This window comes from Aphis gossypii, chromosome 2 (genome assembly GCF_020184175.1).
Source record: "Aphis gossypii isolate Hap1 chromosome 2, ASM2018417v2, whole genome shotgun sequence".
Classification (NCBI taxonomy): Eukaryota; Metazoa; Arthropoda; class Insecta; order Hemiptera; family Aphididae; genus Aphis; species Aphis gossypii.
Genome location: NC_065531.1, coordinates 20,019,158 through 20,042,785, shown reverse-complemented (window position 1 = coordinate 20,042,785; position 23,628 = coordinate 20,019,158). Strand labels below are relative to the sequence as shown.

The window sequence follows — 23,628 nt, the reverse complement described above, 5'->3', positions numbered from 1 at the left end:
GCACATAATATTATGTTATTGTTGTGTTTAAATTATATATTATAATATTCATAAAAATTAAAAGTATTATACAAATCATTTTTTTTTGTTTAGTATATTACTTTGAAATAATCAAAAAACGTTATTCGTGTTATTTTTTTATTGATTTTAAGCTTAAAAAATCTCCATTCCACGTAAAAACTTATAAATCAAATAATATGTAACTACATAATACACTTTATTTTCTATTATAAATATATACATGAATGATCCATTTAGTATTCAAAAAATGTTTCTATTTGTACGATAAACGACTTTGTGGAATTGTTCACTATAAGCTCTTTGACTATTTACTTAAATATGTGTATACAATAATATCATACATACAAATAACCAAAAAATAAAAAATAAATAAAATGTCATTTGTTATATAATTTCAATTTAAGTAGTAATGTAAAGTAATCAAATATTTATTTTTGAATGATAAATGCATTGTTTATTATATTGTTAACTCAAACTATCAATATTCCTATAATTTGTTAACGTAAAAGCATATTATCTTATTGATTATTTATAACGCATAATAATATTGATAAATATATAATTTGGGAATGGATTATTAGTAATAATTTAACATGCATAGATTGGACATAGTTTATTGTCTGTTAATTTCCATGATTATGTACGATACCTCAAACAGTCATCAAATTAATTTATTGAAATTGTTAAAAAAAACTCTTGTATCATAATAATTAGCTAATCATTTTGTCTTACAACTAATAAAGAGCTTTAAGTTTTTTTTTTTAGTCGTAATTTGTATTTAGTTATATTCGTATCAATTTATGTATGAACGCTTGATAGATTTAAATATCACAAACAAAATAATATACAAGTACTTACAACAATATAAATTTACAAGGAAGAGTTGTACACACAATTGTATAATATAACAACATTACAAAAAAAGTAAATATAACAATAGACTAAAGAGATAGATAATAACTATACGTTGAAAGTATTTAATATTAGTATAATATAACAATGTATTAATGTAATATAAAGAAAAATTGTTTAACTCAACTTTAAATAACATGTGAATATAACAATTACGAGGTTATTTTGAAAATTAAGTTTTAATATATGAAAATTAAAATAATAACAATAACAGTAACTAATAATAATAATAACTGATAAATCAAATAAACGATTGCTGGATGATGTGGAAATTAGGAAATAGAGATTCGATAATAAAAGTTAATTATAACATAATATTATGGAACATTTAGGAAAAAAATTAATAAAATTTATTTTTGATGTATTTTATTTTAATAATATAATAATACAAATGTGATGAATGACAAAATGTATGCAATTGAAACTGTCACAGTAGGATTTTATCAAATACAAAATAAATCATTGCCTGCGCTTAAATTTAACGAGCGATAAAAACTTTAAACATGTTAATATTATTACTTTAATGATTTTTTTTCGTTTACTGGTATTGAACAACGACTGAACAGTGTTTTTAATGTCAATTCTGTGTAAAATTCATAATACATTTTACACATTTCGAAACATAGTCAGAATTATTTATGATTCATATACGAGGATGACTAAAAACACCAATTAATGTATACTAATTTTAATGACATATTTTTAAAACGTAAATAATGAGACTGTTTTTCGTATAATGGTAAACTACACCTCGTCATATTCTCACTTCTAAAACAACGGTTGTTTTATTAAAAGAATACTTATTATATATTATACCTAACATGAAAATTCGCATACATTCGTTTATAATACAATTATTGAACGACGTAATTATATTATATATTTAAAAAAAAATAGTTTTGATATATTTTCTAAGCTAGACAAATATAACAGTGACCAGTGTTATCTGCTGCAGGTGCTACGATAATAACATCTGACTTAAATGATTTACGAGAGAGAAAAAGGCCCGTAAACGTTTTTAAAGACATTTTGTTGGCTCTCGTATTTTTGTTTTCCACTTCAACGATAATTTGGAAAAAGAGATGTACAGATAGAAATTCTACGTGTGTTAAGTTTAAGTCTGAATACATATCAACGCATTCCTGCAGCCAGCAAGTAATATATGCTCAGATTACCATTTAATATACATTTATGCCTTTGTCTTAAATACCATGAAAAAAATACCAATTATAAACATGAAAATGTAAAACTTTTTAATTTTTTTTTTTTTTTTACAATTCAATGTAATGTATTATTACTTGGTAAAATGTTTATTAAAACATCAAATTATTCTTTTATTCATACTTTATTAACAAAAAGATACACACTCAATAAGACTGTAGTTTATTAATATTTTAAAACGATATTAATCGATAATTAATTGTCAAAGTTGTAATTAAGTTTTCAAGAGGAAATATATTGTAATTTATCTTAAATTAATGAAAACTCATATTTTTTATCTAAAAAATGGAAATCATTTTTTTGTTATAGGTATTTACTGTCTAAAGCTAGCCATGAAGTAAATCACATGAAATTAAGAAATTTAGCTGATTTTTTTTTTGCTCTTCTCACTACTGTGTAGAAAACAGAGACAGTAAACGTGTGTTGATGCGCCCCCCTGCGCTCTAGCGCTCCTGCTAAATTAAGTGTAATTTAATGCATTTTTCATATTATTTAAAAATGTAAATTTATTTTTTAATATCTCGTAACACTGTGCTTCCAGTGTTCGTAATATATTTGACTAGAGATATCAAGTCGTTAAATGTAATTAATTTCAGTTTCGCAAAGAATGACTTGAAATTTCCAACTACCGTTTTCATTAACAGTGTTTTAGAGTTGCTTTCTTTTTCCTTTTTTTGTTCATTACATAATAATATGTAAAGTTTATAACATCAAACCGTAAGGGACTTGAATGTTTTTTACTGTTGTAGTTAAAGCAGAATTTCTCTGAAATGCAGAGTATGTTGACCGAACTATTTTTCTGGTTTTATTAGTTATTTTGTTTACGACGATCCATGTCTAAAAACATTCTAAATAATATTTATATTGACCTTGATTTTTGTAATCCAAAACAAACGATCACAATAAATCTCACATTTATGAAATGTGTAGTATTTATTATAAAGCGAAAACGAAGCATAACCAAAACACGTTTTTGGTACACGACTATTGTATTGTGTAGCATTCAGCTTTTCACGACCATGCATTAATTAATTTTAAGATAAGTAATACATTTTGTATACTTTTCTTTGCACACACGATAATTAGTAAATGTTTTGTAAACAGAATTGAAACTCCAAATAACGTAGTAACAGTTGACGAACAAATTAAATTTACATAATGTTAACACCACTTTCTCAGATGTTTGAAGGTTATAAACAACACCAGACGGAATTGTACGTAATTAATTACTAATTATATTGATCAAATAACGACACATACGACCGTGGGTATATGTGTGTGTATATGTTTTCTAAGATAACTTTTTCTACTTAGGTTTTAACTTTAATAATTTCAAATTTCATATTAATATTATTTGTCATGTTAATAGTAATTCGTGCTCTAGCGTTTTTGTTACAACTAAAAAAATCACTTAACAAAATGTATGGACCTAATAAATCGAAACGCAAGTAATTATAACGTCAATTTTCTTGTAGACAATATGATTTTACAACGAAGTTGTCTTGTTCAAATTATTGTAGCCGATAATCGTTTAATGTAATAACAACAATAATAAAAATGAATGCGTTATGCTATGAAATTGTATCGTGTTATTATCTTACTGATTCCTTGTTATTGATTCACATAAACTTATATTATGTGTTTTATTTTTTTTTTTAATTAAGAGTTAAGTACAAAACCACGTGGTGTTTTCTATTTAACGTGATCGTTATTAAAGGTGAACATTTTGATAAATTTGTTTCGTCTATAAAAAGAATTAAGTAAATTGTAATAAAAAAATACACTTTCATTTATTCTTGGAAAGAGATTCAAGTCCATTTTATAAGTATCATAAAAATAAGTTCAAGGACGAGAAAATACATCGGTTTTAAAACTAATAGTTTTTTTAATCTTAAGACTTTAATGAATAAAATAAAATATTTTTTCTTATCTATTTTCAATTTATTTGCATTAATCGTTTTGTAAATATTACTTTTTAGATTTCTAAATATAAAAATTATACCCACTAAAATAAATTACACTATTGGATTTCAACTTGTCTATATGAAGCATAATTACTTACATATAGCATGCCATATTACTAAGCAATAGATTAAATCTTAATCACGTTTTATTATTATTATTATTATTATTATTATTGTATAGTTTTTTTTTTTTAAATTTAATTTCCAACTCCATAAAAATGTAGAATAAAAAATATTTGTATTATACAAACAAATATTTTATTTTCGTACAAAATTAGAGGTAAGTTTACGAGAAACAATTATATGGTCGTAATGTTAGTATTAATTTAATCTTATAGTCCCCGGAGTAAAATATACTCTAACTTTATCATTATATGCAACAACTCAAATTGAGCTTATCGTATTGTTAATATGGAAGAAGGGTCTCTTGGAGTTTCATTCATTCGAGCCATATAGACCCATTGTGGATCTGCCGACCGGAACGCTGTTCTTCTTGTCACAAACGTGCTAATTGTCACGTGCTTAATCTATTTCTACCCAGCGTCAATAGAATTTTAACTACCTATATAGCTGATTATGTAGTATAATAATAGTCTATTCTTTCAATTTTATAAAAAGTGTTCTTTCATTAAACAACAAAGGTTAATGATTAAATCGTCACCGCATTGGTGGATATAGGTATTTAGTTTGGTTTAAGATAAATGTGTCTGAATAACGATCGAGCGACTTGGAATAGAAACTTAAACGCAGACTTAGGTAGTATTCCAAATACAGTATTTTGAATATTCTTTAGCACTAAAATTAAATGTTAAATTTAACGTTATATTTTAAATCATAAAATATTATACAGTTATGTAATATAATTATTAAAAACACAATATATATATATATATTCAAATTTAACGTAATTTCAATTTTTTCTGGAAGATTTTTAAGATCTAAAACAAAAAAAAATTTAAAATACATTTTTTTTTAAATATTGTTTTTCATAAGCTGTATTCGATTATTTACTTCAAATAGTTGTGTATGTATTTTACTCAGGTCTACTAAAGCATAATAATATAGTTGTTATAGGTACCACCAATCACATGATGTGTATACAAATTATATACAGTTAATTTATTATACCTATAGTTTATTTAAAATTAATTATAACAAATAGGATATTGTATCACTAATACTAAAAGAGAAAATATATGAACTGGAAAATTATATTTTTTTTTATATACTATGTATATGTGCTAAATTAACTTATATATATTAATGACTTACAATATGATAAATGTGATTTTATAATATTGTAAAATTTGTGCATGATTTCATAAACGTCAAATTGATATATTTTGTTTTCATGGTAAATAATGGCTATAATATATCTATTTACGATTTTTTTATAATTTTTTTCTGTTAACATTTATAAAACTGCAATTATTGATGTATCGGACGTTATAGTATCACGAAAATAAAATTATATCGAATAAAACTATTTATCATTAATGAGTTTATTTGATATTATAACAAATACCTACAGTTTAATAAATATATTATGCAATTATACATAATTAATAATTCCATTTATGATAGTCAAAATAATAATTATTTTAAACTAAAAACCTCTGTAATTGTGAACTGTTTATGACACAAACGATACAATTAATATTGAACGAAATGATTTAATGCGTGTAATTATTCAGGTAACCATCATGTCTTATACCACAGATACGACGATTTTATGTTTGTCCTTCCAAAGTCCCTAGAATATACAACCCACCATTCTCTACGATAAAGAGCTTTACCCGTTTAGGGACTTTAAGGCCGTCCATCCTGATTAGGGTACTAGTACTACGTACTTAAGGACACACTTACTTTGTCGAGTATTAAATGGTTGCACTTAAGAACGCATCGAGTGTTTCTAATAATCGTGTTCAGGTCCCACGAAGGAGTGTAATATTCACCTAAGTGGACAACCTTCGGAATAATTCTACTGGCAAAGTGTCCTCAAACATTACCGGGCAAAAACAAAGGATTGCCATTGAATGTTCGGCCATGCGGTACACGATAATACATATTATTATATTTATAGAATATAGCGTGGTACGGTGCGTGTATAGCACCGACATCCGGCACGAGCTGATTAACAAACAACGGGGGCACGACATGAGGGGTAATACTGTCACGTGTGCTCTAAACACCCTTCGACCCCTGTCCATTTATACCCATCCAGGTTTTCCGGAATTCGATTAAAGTACGTAGCCCGGAGAGGAAGAACGGATAATGCGACGTCTGGCAGTGAATACAAAATATTGCAAAAACATGTATTAAACTGACAATATACGTTATACCTCCATTGAAATTCAATATTTCCTCTTAAGAGAAACAATTTAGAAAAATATAATATAAACCATAATATTAACAAAAATTATTTTATTTTTATACATTTAGGTATATTTATAATCTTCAATTTGTTTTCAACACTGCTGATGTTCTTTTTTCATGAAAAATGATATGAACATTGTATACTATATTTGATATAATTTAAAATATTACTAGAGCACTATAAAAATAATATCATATAAGTGTGTGTTAAAAAAATAACGGTCATTAGAGTAATAAAATATCTCGTATTTAGGCTTCATATATTATATACTAATAATTGCTTATACACAATCTATAAAAAATATATTTATAACCAATGCTGGTTATGTACGAAAAGTATTAGATCGACTAACTTTGGTAAGGTTAAAAGGTCTTCTACTGAAAACACGTGGGCATGAGAATTTATTATTAAACTATTGAATACAAACATAGCTACGTATTAACGATGCGATCTAAAAAGTCATATTAGATAATAGACAATTACATTAACATTAAAGGTAAGTAAACTACTAAAAAACAATAGTATCACATAATATAAATAAGGTCATGTTATTAAATAATTAGTCATATTATATACTTATTCGTGTAATAATATTTATCTGTAAAATGGCTTTTAGTAACATACTTAATATAATATGGACTATAAAGCACAATATTATATAAACTATTTTGTTATTTATACAATCGACCGTTCCAATACACTACTCGTAACAAAGAAATATGTATTAACATTATTTTCCATTAGGCCCTTTCACGGTGAATTCAGTACCCAGCGAGAAAAAAAAATAACAAACCATTTTTCTTAGCAAACATCAAATTGCCGATACATGATGAAACGTTATACATTAATATGAACTATCCTAAAACTTTTTTTGCAGGCAAAACAATAAATACTAAAAAAGAATTCACTGCACTAGTTTTCCTATTAATGTATCAAATTTGTTCACAAAAAATGTAGGTACACTGGTACAATGCTTTAATGTAGTTTGTATATTAATTATAATAAACTCAAATGGTTTTGTGGGGTGTGGCACGAAAAGCTATTATAATAATATAATACATAGATTTCCATTAATTATTATTTTTTTTATTTTTCATGAAAATGTTGTGACACATACAAAGATAGTTTAAATAGTACTAATTTAAATAATAGTGTAATATTATTTTCAAGAATTACGAAAACACGTTTTAAATCTATTTGTATTTTATTCAAACAGTATAATTTTAAAAGTGTACATTGACAAATGAGAATATTATTTTTCAGCAACCAAATTCATTAAAATATAATATCATCATACACTGAATAAATTAAAATTATGTCAATAATCTAAATCAAAATTATTTTTTAGTAAACGTCAAAAACAAAATTACTGTGGAAATATTTCAATTATTATGAAAATAAACTATTCATTTTATAAAATTATTTTAGGTATATAATTCAAATTGTACTACATAATATATTTATCTGTACGTTGTTATAATAATTATAATATTATTATTTATGAACATTACTATCAGTAAATTCGTAAATATCTTAACAAACGTTGAACACTTTTTTTAACCTTAAATAGTTCAGAATTTTCTTACAAAGATATTTTATAATTTTTATTTTAAAAAATCAAACTAATAAAATGTATCGATGTTCTCAAAAATATTCTAATACATCACTATTCTATGCACATTTTCTAAAATTAAGGTAAACATTTAACAGCTGTTGTATAAAATATATAGGTACCTATAATTATAATATAGGTATAGATAACTATTAGTTAGTATTTTTTTTAAGTACGAAATTAAAACTTTTAAAATTTGAGAAATAGAATATTTAATTTGATATTAAATTATAACTCTCCGGGCATTTAAGTAAAACACAAATGAGAAACAATTTTATATGATTACTGCCCTTAGTAGAAATTCAACAACAAAGATAATATTATATATTTTGAGCTATATTGCTTTGTTAAAATTAACATAAAACGGAATTTTCCTTTAGGTCAACAATACTATAAAATAAATAAATTATATATTCTAACACATAAATGTCCATTGAATAAAAAAAGGACGAATTGTTAATACAAACCAAATATTCATTGTTCTACTTCATTTTGTTTTTTTTTTTTTAGTTTTGTTTTGTGCTTATAGTATGAATATACGAGTACTCTATAGTATGGTTCTATTCAATTCTGCGTTTTGTTCGAATCATAAAATATGTGAAGCCAATAAGAAACACAAATAATCAATAATAAATTAATTTACATATTTTTTTTTTACCTTGGGATGATATTTCACAAGCTAAAATTACATATGTTTGGTTTATAATTTATGATTAAATATACGTTTTACAAAAAATGATATAAATAGACACAAGTTACACGCATAAACATATTACAAAATCGAAAATTTTTATTAAATAAAAAAACATAAATCTGTAAATGTTAAAATTAAACTGTAAACATTGATTATGTTGTTACTTGGTTTCTTTTTATAAATGTTTTTTGAGTTAATTTTAAAAAAAAAATAACGAAATAATAAATCACTATATTATAAACAACGAAATACAATATCGAACGGCGTCCCACTTATGCAATTTCGTTACACAGTCTTGCAAAGATATTTGTGAACGAAATAAGGTCGTCATACGCGGGAAAACAAAATAGTAAAAACTCAAATTTTGTAGTGTACAGTGTTCACAACAATATAAAATAAATTTTATACTGAATTAATAAAATGTTTTAGGAGCGATTAAAAAAGAAAATTTTATACACAATTTGTCTATAAGAAATGCTTCATAAATATAATATTATTTTATTATTTTTGAGTTTCAATTTCTAAAGCTCTAAAACTCTTAAAACCTGATAATTTTAATATTCAAAAAAATGGACAAAACCTACTAAAAATATGTGCTTAAAAAAAAATATATACTTTTTTTTTTTTATTATTATTGTTTGATTTTATTTTAAACTTAAAAATAAGTATTTATTTAAAATTATAATGTTAAATTTTATAAAATATTAATATTATTCTCAACTTTTCATTTAATTTGTTAATTGTAATAGACATGCATAGTGCAAAAAAATATATACTAGTTTATTAACATAATATTATATAGGTACTAGTTAGTCATGTATTTATGTTAAGATTACTATATCAAAATTTATAATCAATCTTTTTATTTTTTATTTATGAAGCTTTTAAAATCTCCACATTACTATTAAAAATTGTTATCAACATAATTATTGCGTACAATTGTAAAAAGCATAAAAAAATAACTTAAAAATCGGAAATATATCTTTGAAAACTTAAAAAATATTCAGTTATAATAATTATGTAAAAATATGGACTAAAAACGTTTAATGTTTTATTCGTTATGTCATAAAACAAATTTATAACTCACCTAGTAATAAATATAAAATGACCCTTCCTAAATACACATAAACGTAATAAATTTTGAATGCCGAACATAATAGTAATAATGTATGTTTGAATTGTTAAAAGTTGAAAAAGTAGGATTATCATATCATTATTATACCTATGTATGGTCTTACGAATTAATATTATTGTTAAGTATTATAAAATAAACTACATCAATTGTATCATCATCATTCTACGCCGGTACGAGATAAGATAATACGAGAAATGAAACAAGTACGCAACACGAGAAGAACCCTGCTCCTGTTGCAGGTCCTGGGCATATCTAATTTCCGTATACACTGCATTCGAGTGAGGCATAGGTATTGCGCACGAGAGGTAGTGTACAGCACCTACTGTTGCAGCCATAGAAATCGTCTCACTAATGCTCGTTTTACATAGTGATCCTACAAATCCGTTTATATAGAAACAAAACCAAATTAGCACCAACGGAGTATAACTCGTTAGCTGTAGGATAAAATAAGTTTATATGTAAATATATATATATGTATACAAAAGATCAAAAAGATCTAGGTACACGACTCGTACATGGTTTTAAACGCCAAAGTGCTTACTGGTATAACCGTCGTTGTCGCCGTCTGAATAAAGGTTAATTCCTATACAATGCTATATTATATCTATGCTAAATATAAAGAATCGTTACTACCGAGTAGTAGAAATTTATCTTTCATTTTGACCCTCCACACCCCACTTATTTTCACTTCTATTTCGAGCGTATGCCGGTCCAGTAAATAATAAAGCATGGAATTCCGCTAATGCTGACGTATTACAACAATGAGTTCTTATTAAAATATAGCCTCACTCTAAATTTTTGGATTAGTTTTTCGATCGCTCTAGTAAGCAGTACTTCGTTATCGTTTATTGACGCAGCGGTGCTGGTCAGTCAATTACCTTCAGTCTCTTTCAAAAAAAAAAAAAATTACCAAACAAAATTATTAGAGGTCACGACGACATTAATTGTATTATTATTGTACATAATATATATTTACCTCCACTTCCATTGTTGCTTCATATAACGAAATCATATTATCGATATTATTAATATAAACACAATGTTTATGTAGTGATACAATTGAAATAATCGAAAAAATGGGAAAACAAATAAATAATATCAAATGTATTTTAATTTTGTAGCGCATAACAAACTTATACAGTATATTGTTATCCTACTAAATGTTAACTAGAAGAATCATGATAGACGGGTTTTTCACAGACTTCTCAGTAATCATAATTTAAAAACGATTTAATTTTAAATTTTAAATTATTACCGTATATAATTGATTAACATTTTTTATTTTTAAAATTCTAGAACTATTTTGGTTTGGAAAATGTTATGAAGTGTAATGATATGCTCAGATATCATGATTGTAAATTGCTTATTTTTATTTAATAAAATAAATAACGGTAAAGTTGTCGCAAGCAGATAAAACCTATAACTCCAATAAACATCTTAAATAACTGATGAAAGGAACGATTTATATTATTTGGTCATGTAGGATATTATATTATATAGTTGTGACAGTGTGACGCAACACATGTGACCTATTTCGTGTGCCGCCGGAGACAATGGATAGTCCAGTAAGGGTTTCTATCTCGCGGGACAAAGACAATTTCTTGGTAACACAGAAACCTTTGATGAGGCACCTGCATTCTGGCCGGTTTGGCAAAGTCGTTTCCTCTCATCAGTGCATGAGCACCCTTTAAAGCAATAAGTGCACGAGCACCATCCAAAGAAACCAGTGCATGAGCACCAGAGAAGTCCTACACACCAGATCCTGTGAGCGACAACTGAGCCTTTCCTTTTTCAAATCGAAATTAAACAGTGTTGCTTCATTTTAATTTGAGAGTTTAAAACCTTTATCCATCTATTATAACTTCAACTGTGTATTCAGGCAGCTGATAATAAGGTAAGGTGGATGCGCATCTATATTTTATATAGTTATATAATTTTATATATTACACTTTATTTATTATAATTTTTGCGTTATTACAGAAGTTAACAGAGTTAACTATTAACACTATACTCTCTATTAATTGGAGACTGTCTATATTCAAATTCCATACCTTTGTACACAAATACACAGTTATTATAATTGTTTTAACATCTCCAACTAACATCTTAGACCTCTGATGGTTTATGTAAAGTGTCGTCTATCACGCATTTAAACTATAACGGTTGCAAGTATACTATAATATGACGTATAAACTAAATAAAATTATCATTTCGTTGCCGACACATAAACTATTTTTAAAACATTCGATTTGATTTGGCTCATTATTGGAAAAAGTGATGGGGTCATTGGATCCATCACGTAGAAGTAAATAATATATCATAAATTCTATTAGGTTAATTGAATTTTTACACAGAAAACGAATTATGTCATAATAATAATGATAATAACATGTATTTTATTATACGCGTTCCTGGTGTGATTTAATATTATATTCGCTCGTATATTATTTTATATGCGTGTATTTCGGTTACAATATTGTCGTATTATAATATTATTATGGTATGTTAACACGTCGACATCGTCATCGTAATTCGTCCAAGAACCATTTTCAACTCGTATAATATATTATTATATTATAATATGTAAACAACATGCATTGTATGACACGGTAGTGCATTAATAGGTCATATAGTTGAACTGCACGGCGCTGAAGTTGTATAACGTTGCGATGTTGGCTTATAAATTTCGAACAGCTCAAAGTTCAAACCATTATACAATATGATTTTATCTGCGGTACGAGAAACAACTATAATATTCTTTTATGTCATCGGCACCATTTGTAGATCATAACAATGATATAATATTATTATAAACTAACATTTTTATATTTAGAGGCTTATTGCACGAAATAAACTTAAACACTTCCAAACAAGATAAAACAAAATTATTTCCGTAATTTGTGTTCAATAGTTATTATCTCTTGACGATTATTGCTGATTACAGTTTAAACGAATTTTTACAATGAATTATAATACGATTAAATGTATTTAATGATTTTATTTTTCTAACTTAAACAGTAATTTACAGTAAGCTAATTAGATATATATGTTATAAATATACAATACAACTTTCTTTAAATTATTGATTATGGTGGATTCTGTTTTTTTTTTCACAATAATGAACTAATTTACATTTTTTGTAATAATTGTTAAATCATTAAATGCGTTTTTATACCTACTATTATTATAATTGCCGTTAATTGATCATTGTTCTTTTTCAAGTTCATAATCACTATAAATTATTAAACAAATATTATTTGAACATATAGAATTATAAATAACATTTTATAAAAAAAACATTTAATACCTAAAATAGATATTAGATATATAAAATATTAAGAAACTTAATTGTTTGCGAATAATATATTTCAAGTTCTTTGTATATTGTTTTAAATTGTAAATAAAAACCTTCAAGTCAATTAAAACTACATGTTTTATTTACATATTTACAATATATTTTTAGTAACAAATTTAATAACTATTTCAACTTTAAAGTGCAACATATTGTAGATAAATAGAAATAATAAAATGTAACACACTTTAATTATAGTTGTAGGTATATACATTTTTACATCAGACTATTCGGGTCTTTGTTCATAGTTATGACTGTTATAAAACCAATTTTATTATTTTCAAGTAAATATAATATATATAAATGCATTGCCTGTATGACCATGTGTTACACCTTGGAAACAGCATAAGTGATTTTCGTCCCAAAACTTTCCAAAATTAGTTTGGTATTGTCACGAATATTGAATGTAATAATTATAAAAGCCAATTAAATATATATATATTTTTTCAATTATAATATTTACAATAAATAACGTTTAAAACATTCAGATGGATTTTAATAATATTATGATAGAATAAATAACATAATACACTTGATTGTTATATTTTTAAAGTAAAAAAAAAAACAAAGAAAAAAAACTATAGACATTATTGTATTTTACTCATCGTTTGTAATGCCTAAATATTATGAAAAAAATTTTCCAAACTGAAAAAATACTTAAATTAAAAAAAAATGCATATGCAATTTGTTTTGTAACTTTATTAACTTAGGTTCAATTTAACCTGAATTCAAAATTAGTTTTAATAAATTATAATGATAAATAAAATATTTTGATAATAAATTAGTTTATAAAGAGGCAATAGCTAATGATTCAAATCATTATTGTAGTTATGACTTGAAATTTAAATTAATATTGTTTATTTAATTATAATATAATTGTGATTAAAATATCTGTTGCCATATTTAAGAGTTTATAACGTGATATAAGCATGCATAAATTTACTTAACAATTATATATTTAATTTAAACAGTTAATTTACCAAGAATCATATAAAAAGAAATATTAGAATAATAATTTTCAGTCAAATGATTTTCTAATTTAGAATTAATTGGTTACCATTACATTAGCCTTGCTTAGACGATAATACCTATCTCCATATTTAGTTTAGGTTTTGAATCATACTACGTCACATTTTATAACCTTATTATTATTTATGAGATATTGATTTCGCCCAACCTATAAACTATCTATAATTGGTTTTATAATATAAGAAAACCGATAAATAATATTCATTGTCGTTATGAAATAATAGGATTGTTCAGTCTAGTAAAAATGTTTTGTCAATGAATCTAAAAACAAATGCAACACCGTCTCGGTAATAACTTGCTGACCTAATTTCGATAATTTTGATTAATTTGGGTTAGCCAACGGATACAATGACACACGATTTTCCTGCTACACACCAACGCCGTTCCGTTGATAAATTGGGTGCTGCCGACTATTCTATAGGCAAATTAAACGACCAATTAAAACCAACCGTTAGTCCGACTGGACTATTTTAATACATTAGTATGCTCTTCTGCATTGTTCAAAGACAATATATAAACATTAAACTTAGTAAAATATTAAACCAAAAATGTATCATGATGGAGAAAATAAAATCAATGGCCTGTTGTAAATGTATAATAATAATAATAAACGTATTTTGTTAGCTACGTGACTTCGATCTAGACGATATGATATTAAAAATATGTGCGTACAGTTCCGGTCTCCAAAAAATTCAGATTTCGCATAATTTTGTTCCATAGGAAATGTTCCGACCTTAAATATACGCTCACTATCTACGATATTGTCAATAAAATGCAAATACACCACTGTTATCTCGTTTTTGTATTTCTTACGCTCATCCGTCAATCTTTTCACATTATTGTGAACGCAATGACGTTAATGTCTACCAATGTAACCTCACACATTCCGGTTAGATCCGTTTTTTCACTTTAAATCATAACATACTTATCGCCTAGATCGACAATGATTGAAAACATATCAATATAAAAAAACTCATCAGTTGTCGGTTCTAAACGATATTTCATTGGTATCATTCATAAAATTCTTTTGATATTACGCCACTGTATGCTTGTAACGTACTAAATCAATTGAAACATACGAGTAAAAACAGCAAAGTCGTTTAAAAAATCTAATTTGTCAATTTTATCGAAGTTATTCAGTTATGAACTCTCAATTATTGAGTAATAAATTATTATTGCTGTAAAACCGAACACAATACATATAATATAATATGTACGAACTACGGGTATATACAAATGAACAGATATTTTTGATGCCAATACCATCGCTCTCTTTTATTTATTTTTCCACGTAATGACGGATTTCTGATATAAGAGTACGAATATGTCGAGTTGGTTGGTTGTAGAAATGGAATTTCGGAACAAGGGTTGATGTGATAGAGGGAGTTAATTGCATCTCAAGTTGTTCACGTCAGCTAACCAAAACTCGTCTGCAGCAACCAACAGATGTTTTCCGACCGGGTTTTTGGAAAATAATCTGTCTAAAAACAAGGACGACTGTTATTAGTCGCTCGTCAACCAAATAATTATGTTTGTACATACACTCCTTCTAGACATCCTTATTACGGCTAAGTGATGTAATTTTGAAAAAAATCTAATGATATATTTAATGAGATTTTTAAGTATTTCCTTCTATTTTAACTTATCATTTTCATCATCATATAATATTATACACCATGTAGCATATACCATATTATATTAAGTATATTATTAATTTGATTTGTCAATCAATTTTATTTAATTAATTAAAAAAGTTTTTCGATTAAATATTATTTAAATATTATCTTATAAATAACTTTCAATATTTACAGAGACATGTACAATTTATAATAAATATTGAATAAGCACTTGAACGTTTGAATATATAAAATATCAAGAACGTTATAAAGTTAACATTTACATTTTACTGTATCATTTACAGCTAAATCGTTTTTTATAAATTTTAGACATTTGAATATAACATGTATATTATATTGAAATAGGTAACATTCAAAATAATTAGTTCAAATCCACTCGATAAATAAGTTTTCATAAATTGAAACTCAAAAAAAATAAACTAAATTCAATTATTGGGATATATTTAATAGATCAATATCTTTAGAAATATAAATGAAAATATCTATTGTACGTGATATAACAATTACGTTTAATATAATTTCACTACATAGGAATATTTATTTATTTATCACCATACAATAGATTCATCTATACTATGTTATTACGATCAAATTAAAATTGAAATATCAGCAATATATTTGACAAAAGATACTCGTAAATATATTTATTTTTTCATGTTGAAATCTAATAAATTGTATTGTCTTTAAACAATGATTATTTTTATATGAATGAAATTTTCATAAAACAATATATTATACTCGTATTTTTAAATGTCAGTAATCCCTTCAAAATTAAATAAATTTTTGAAATGACTCAATATGTTAACCTTAGCTTACACAAATAGTATAATCATTTAATGTGTAAACACAAAAGAATAAATATGATTTAAATACATATATACACACAATATTATATTATAATATGCACACTATCTATCCACGAGTAGTATATTGGAATACTCAATTTATTTTGAAATTGTATGGGATATTTTATAGAATTCGTATTATGTTTTTAACAGACATTTTCAGATGTCCAAAACACGATACCATATTCATTCTATATGTATTCCCTGTAAACCCCTTTCTCTTTACAATAAAAATATATTGGAAAATTATTTTAGCAAACTATGCAAATCAAAGTATCAAAGTACAAATATTCGATTATTTTTTATGTAAAATAATAATAATAACTGTATGAATCTAAAGTACTTCTGGGAAAACCAAAAATCCCACGAGATTCATTTTCTAGAAACAAAAGTATGAAAAAAACAATGGATTATTCATGAAAACTTGATGGTTAGAAATCAGTAAAACAAAAAAATGTCGCCCACTCAATATTTGAATTGAGACTTGCATAATATTATAATTTAAAAACAATTTGTTGTTTAGTTAATACACTTAATACGATTGATTCAATTCAATCTATCATTGGATGTAAAATAAATATAAAATAAACATATAGGTATACATTTTATATGTGCTCTTTTAATATTAACAATATAAACGTACACAAACTGTAAAATGTACATATTACATCATACATAAAATTTTTTAAATAGAACGAATTGTAATGTTATGTCTTCAATTTTGAATATTTTTTCAATTACAATTACTATAGATACTTTTCCTACTTATAAAATTATTTCAACATTTTTTTTAAGGTTTCGTTTGTTTTTGAGTTTATTTTCTATTATAAAATACAGATACCAAGTTTATTTTTTATGAATTCAATTTTTTATCATGATTTTTTTTTTATTATTGTTATTATAACACATAATCCAAAAATATAACTGAGTTATTCCATGACTATTAATTTTTCTTAATATTTTCTTTCAGTAATTATATTTTTATAAATGATCATAAACATTATAAAACATAACAACTTACAAGTATAATGTTTTATTATGGTTTAAGTTAAATCACCACTCAGTTGATGTTAAATATTTTTTGTATAATCAGTTCAGCTTGTATAATAATAAGTGGCATGGATTAATGATTGATGATGGGCTCGATGTTGAAATATCATTCTTACTTAAGCATACTAAATTCATCGTATATTTTTGTTTTATTATTTAAATGTATTATTATCTCGTAAATTGTAAATATCCTATACGTGATAAATACATAATAGCCATAACATATTATCATTCATTTATTGATAAAAACAAATATGTAATGAATAATCATGTGTATAATAATAAAATATAAAAAAACTTAATACTATCCTATTATAATGAGCTAATTCTTATGTTCAGTATTTTATACACATTTATTTTGTTTAATTATTGTAAAACTAGTAAAACATACTCTTAATGTTTTCGAATATATATAGTAATTGGTATGTTAAATGCAAATTAATAACCTTTAATTCATTACTTAAGTGTTACCTAATAATATATTTAATTTTAAAAGCTTGATATTATAACATCTAATAATAATTGTAATCAATTTTAACTCCCCCGACACAAGCTATGTTTACAGGAGAATTGCAAATATTTTATTATTTTTACATATATTATATTTATGGTTCGGTTTGTTGATTTGATAAATAAAAAAATATTATTAGATATTATTATTATTAATTGTGTAACATTCAATTTATTTAGAGTAGTTAACTAACCATGTTGTTAAAAATTCATCTTATTGTTTCTTGTTATTGCACACTATTATCAATTAGTTAAATTATATGTTTTTACTAGTATTACAATCATATTAATTATCTTAACCATAGAAAAGTTACCAAAGATTTCTGATTTATAGAAATACGATATTAATACATATAACATTTGAAGTATTCGTTACCTATTACTTTTCAAAAAATCAAGTTATAAAACCCACATCATTCTAGTTCAAAAATAAATATAACTAAAATTAACTAACTATACATGTTAAAAATGAACTAAAAATATATATTTTGACATAGCCTTATACCTTAAACATTTTTTATCACAACAAATATTTGTCTAAAAATATAATTAACAATATTATAATACATATATTTACAACAACATTTTGTTCTTAAAAAATAGTTATATTCATTGGATAAAATGATATTTTTTTTCCTCAATCTATTTTCCTAGATTATAAATTTATGAACAATCATAACAAAATAAATACTGTTCTTTATTTTCTTTGATTTACAATGCTTAAAATTATATATATATATATTTTTTTTTTTTATCAAAATAATATTTACAACACACTGCAAGCTGTTATGATGTTACATATTAATATAGGTACAAATATATATTTTGTACATACATTATTTTATATCATACGAGATTTTGACTACCTACCTAGAGTTACATTATCACGATAATAAATTATTTAAATTGGTTTTTATGCATTTCTCTTTTTTTTTTTTTTAATTTGTATATAGAATCAATAAAAAAAATATAAGTAAATTACATTGTTAATATTATCATATTACATTCATTCAGTAAACAAATAAAACTATTGAAATATACAGAATCTTATACTTTGAAAAATTGGTATTTTATCCCCGTTATCCAAATTAATAATTTTAGAATCCTAAAAATAATTTTATATCATTTTATTTTTTGGATAAATTATATTTTTAATACATTATATCAAAAAATTGTGCACATCTTCGCATAATTTAATATGACCTGGAGCAGAGTTTTATTTATTCCATTAGTCAATTTTTATATAGTTTAACCGTATGTTTTATTTATTTAATTTAATAATATAGGAAGGTACATAGTATAGCTAATTTTATTTTATACGTAAGATTATATTATGTTAAATACACTCTCTAAAAAGATAAATTGCTCTTAAATTTTTAACACAATACGATTATTATTTATTATAATTGAATTAATTTTTGTTTGTTTCAGAAGTTGCTGAATGTCGAATATATTCTTTTAATTGAAAGATTCTGCCAATGCATCGAACTAAGAGCATCAGGTTAGTCAACTTATATTATTATTATTATTTGTTATGGATCCAATTTAAAAACGTATATAATATATTATTTTATCTTTAATCCAAGTAAAGTAACAACCCTGATATTTTTTGTTATATTTAATTTCTACACAAGAAAATACAAAATCGATTTTTTTAAGCTAATTATTATTTATTTGGATTTTTATTATCTTGAACGCCACAAATATGAAATTTCTAATACCTATCATTTTTGCAAAAAAAAATACATTACTTATGATGATTTGTCTCAATTTATAGCCCAAATTATCACGACCCTTAGACTGTAAAATACAAATATTTATTAGAAAATATACCAAATCGTTCTCAATAATGGTACCGCAGAAAATGTAATAACATTGAAAAATCATTCGAAGAATATCATTTGAGTTGAAACACCGTTAAATGATTTGACACCTATGCTATGTTTTCATATGAACACGAAACGAGATAACGTGTGGTGAGTAAAAAATAAAACTAGATTTTTAATAACTGATTTTCAAAACTATAATAGTCTATGTAACAATATTAGCTCATATGTACGTGCGTAATACGTGTTGTATATACGTGACTGTATGAAAGGCAATTAGTTAGCTTCCGGGCAGCGCATATACAACTCGTCGTTCATTTGTGGTGGAAGGTGCAGGTGGTAGAACGTCTAAATCATGGTTGAAAACTTGAAATGTCTAAAACACTTTGGGATTGAATCAATTTTAGGTGAGAGGTGTTTGTTTCAATATTAATGAATGCTGTTGAAACGTGTCAAATATACGTATACGTGTTAGGTTAATGAGGATGGAAATTCTAAGAATCACTCGTTACATATAAATTTAAATCCCCCAAAACGTGTTTTAATTACTTCGTTTAAACCGTTTTAACTAAGTTTTTTACTTTTGAAATTTAGCAAGCATTACAGAATTAAGATCTTGTACCATAATGTTTTTAATGTAATTTTAGTACACTTTTATTAGTACACTGTTAATTCAACTTACAATATTATTTGAAATAGAATAATACATATTTAGGTACTTATATATTATAATTTCATAATTACAAAATTTCAATTTAACTTATTACTATCGATCGCTTTCAGTTCAATGATTGCGTTTGTTTCACATCTTCAAAATATTCGGAATATTAAAAAAAAAATTATTCAAACACAATATTAGTATATTACTGTAATACCGACTTAATCGATAAAACAACTGTTTAATCTATATTTTGCAAACCATTATAATTTTGTGTTATTATTAATATTATTAAATACAAATTTTTATATTTATTAAAATATGACATCATATTAATTTTTTCGTTTTAATCTATCAGCTATTGAAAATATACTTGTTTAGAATAAACACATAAAAATATTTTGCTTTTATTTGAGAACATTATTTAACATTATTGTTGTTAAATTTGTATGGCAGAAAATTATTTGTTTACCACAGGACATCCGGAATTTAATGAGCTTTGTGGTTTCTTAGGAAGTTATTTAAAGTTTAATTCTAGTCTCAAAACCCGTACAATATATTATTATATATAATAACACTTTAAATAATAGAAATCTAGTTTACATAAATTGTATAAAATAATACAAATTTAACGCGGAATAATTATAAGTTTTATTCTAATATTTACATTTTTATGCATATACAAACATAAAATTGTAATTCATTCATTACATTCATCAAAGTTATGAATAAAAAATATTTATCATAATTACGATTATTATGATTTATATGAAATACAATTATTGGTTCTTATTATTTTATAATTTTTTTTATTTATTTATATCAAATTCTAATTAATCTAGAACATTTAAATTTTACTATTCAAATAAATCGTGTTAAATTGATAATTGTGTTGTAAAATATAACCATTTGTTTTTAAAAATTATCTTAAAAATATGCTTTATTGGTTATTAATTTCATGAAGTTCAAAAATTATCAAATTACGTACTGTAAATGATGACATCGATATTATAACATAAATTCACTCAGGAACAAAAGAAAAATGATCTGAAATTGAAATAATACAAACATATTTAATTAAAAAAAAATATTTAATTTGATAACTTTTAACAGAAGAATGGCGATATGGCTTTTAATTGGAATTTTAGTTAAACGCAGTTTTGAGTTTATAATAACGATCGGTATTCGAATAGACCAAACTACACCACTGGATGTATTTCTGAAACACGTAATTCTTTTCTTTTCGTTTTGAAACCAATCCAACTCTGTAAATTAATGCAAACATAATATCGTTACAGTATAATATGAATGTTAGAACAAAAAAAAAAAAAAAAGCAGAGAGAACGACGGAGTGAGAAAATGCAACAGCAGTGCTGTGACAGGTGGAAGCGGGAAAGGAAAAACTGGCTTTTTGTAACGTAAAGTAATTTCGAAAATGGATACACCGGACTGACAGCAAGGCGCCGCTCGTTAACCGCAAAATTTTACATACGAACATCCACACAGTACTGCCGAGTCATCAATTTCTTCGCGGCTATTTATTACGATACAGTTTTTAACCACCACCCCGAAGTTGCCACGCTGCAGTTTCACTGTCTGCCCCGCAAAACTATGTTATGATGGCGACGATGTCACAATAAGGAGGACACGATATATTGAGTAATATGCACCGCAAAACTTTGTAATATGAAATAACATAACGTGTACAATATTATAGATTTTGATTCTTACAATTCACGTTGTTTAAAATATGACTATAAATAATATTGCGCATATTTTGGTGAAAACACAAAAATACATTTTAGTGATGACATTTTTATAAAATTTATCGAAAATTGGAATTTCTATATTTATTCAATATTTTAATATTAAAAATTTAATTTTTTAGTATTTTTTCACCAGAAAAAATAAAAAACAAGTATAAGGACTTTACGATTTGTGTAGAAAATAAATTTACTAGATTATATTATGCACCAACAATTATCATGTATTTATTGTATTTTATTTTACTATTTGTATTTGAAACAAAAAACTAAATTGCTTACTATAACCATTAAATTAAGTTTTTAGTTTATGTAAATCTAAGTAGGTATTAAAGTGATACAACATGTGCGTAGTGTATATGAAGTATTAGAGTAAAATAGAGCCAACATTGAACCGGGAAAGGTATGAATGTGTATAATATTATTATATGAAATCATAAAAATGTAATATACGTTGATGATACTACAAATATCTGTATTATAACTTATTTTTTTTTAAATAGGCCCTGGACTCACAAGCCGCAATAAATTTTCATATAAAATAGGAGTATAATATTGTTTAATATAATATTAGAATTTCTCGCGTCACGTGGCGTAAGTCATATCGCTCCAGGAAGAGTTTAACTTGCGTAAATGTGAATAAAATGGAAACTGTTCACAGCTTCGGGGTGTGCTCCGAGATAAATATTAATTAAGGTGACAAATCGTGAGTGCTTCGGCATACCGAACAACACGTTACAGCGGTAGTATAGGTGGTAGAAAAAGATTTCGTAATCGTAAATATTGTTTCGTTCATTTTTATTTTCCGGTTGATTTTATACAAGCACATACATACAGACAAACACGCATACACACAAATACACCGTCCCCAACCTTGTCAAACGATAGACGGTAAGAGGTAGCGACCATTAAACACGTAGTCCTGTGCCTTATCTGTAGACCCATTTAACAGAATTACACTCCTCCGGGGGAACACAAAGGAAACAAACTGTATACAGGGCTTTCTCCTGTTTTATTTTTTT

General features: G+C 25.0%; 1 protein-coding gene across 4 annotated transcripts in view; it reads left to right on the top strand.

Moving 5' to 3' along the window:
• The window catches only part of LOC114120522 (somatostatin receptor type 5-like), a 184,700-nt gene that overhangs the window by 63,218 nt on the left and 97,854 nt on the right, over positions 1–23,628 (top strand). For 2 of the 4 annotated variants that reach the window (XM_050200567.1, XM_050200566.1), the window contains one exon: positions 19,794–19,860. The gene's annotated coding sequence lies outside the window, so the exon portion shown is untranslated. Of the gene's footprint in view, positions 1–19,790; positions 19,861–23,628 lie in introns of all 4 variants that reach the window. The other 2 variants (XM_050200565.1, XM_050200564.1) reach the window with 1 other exon arrangement.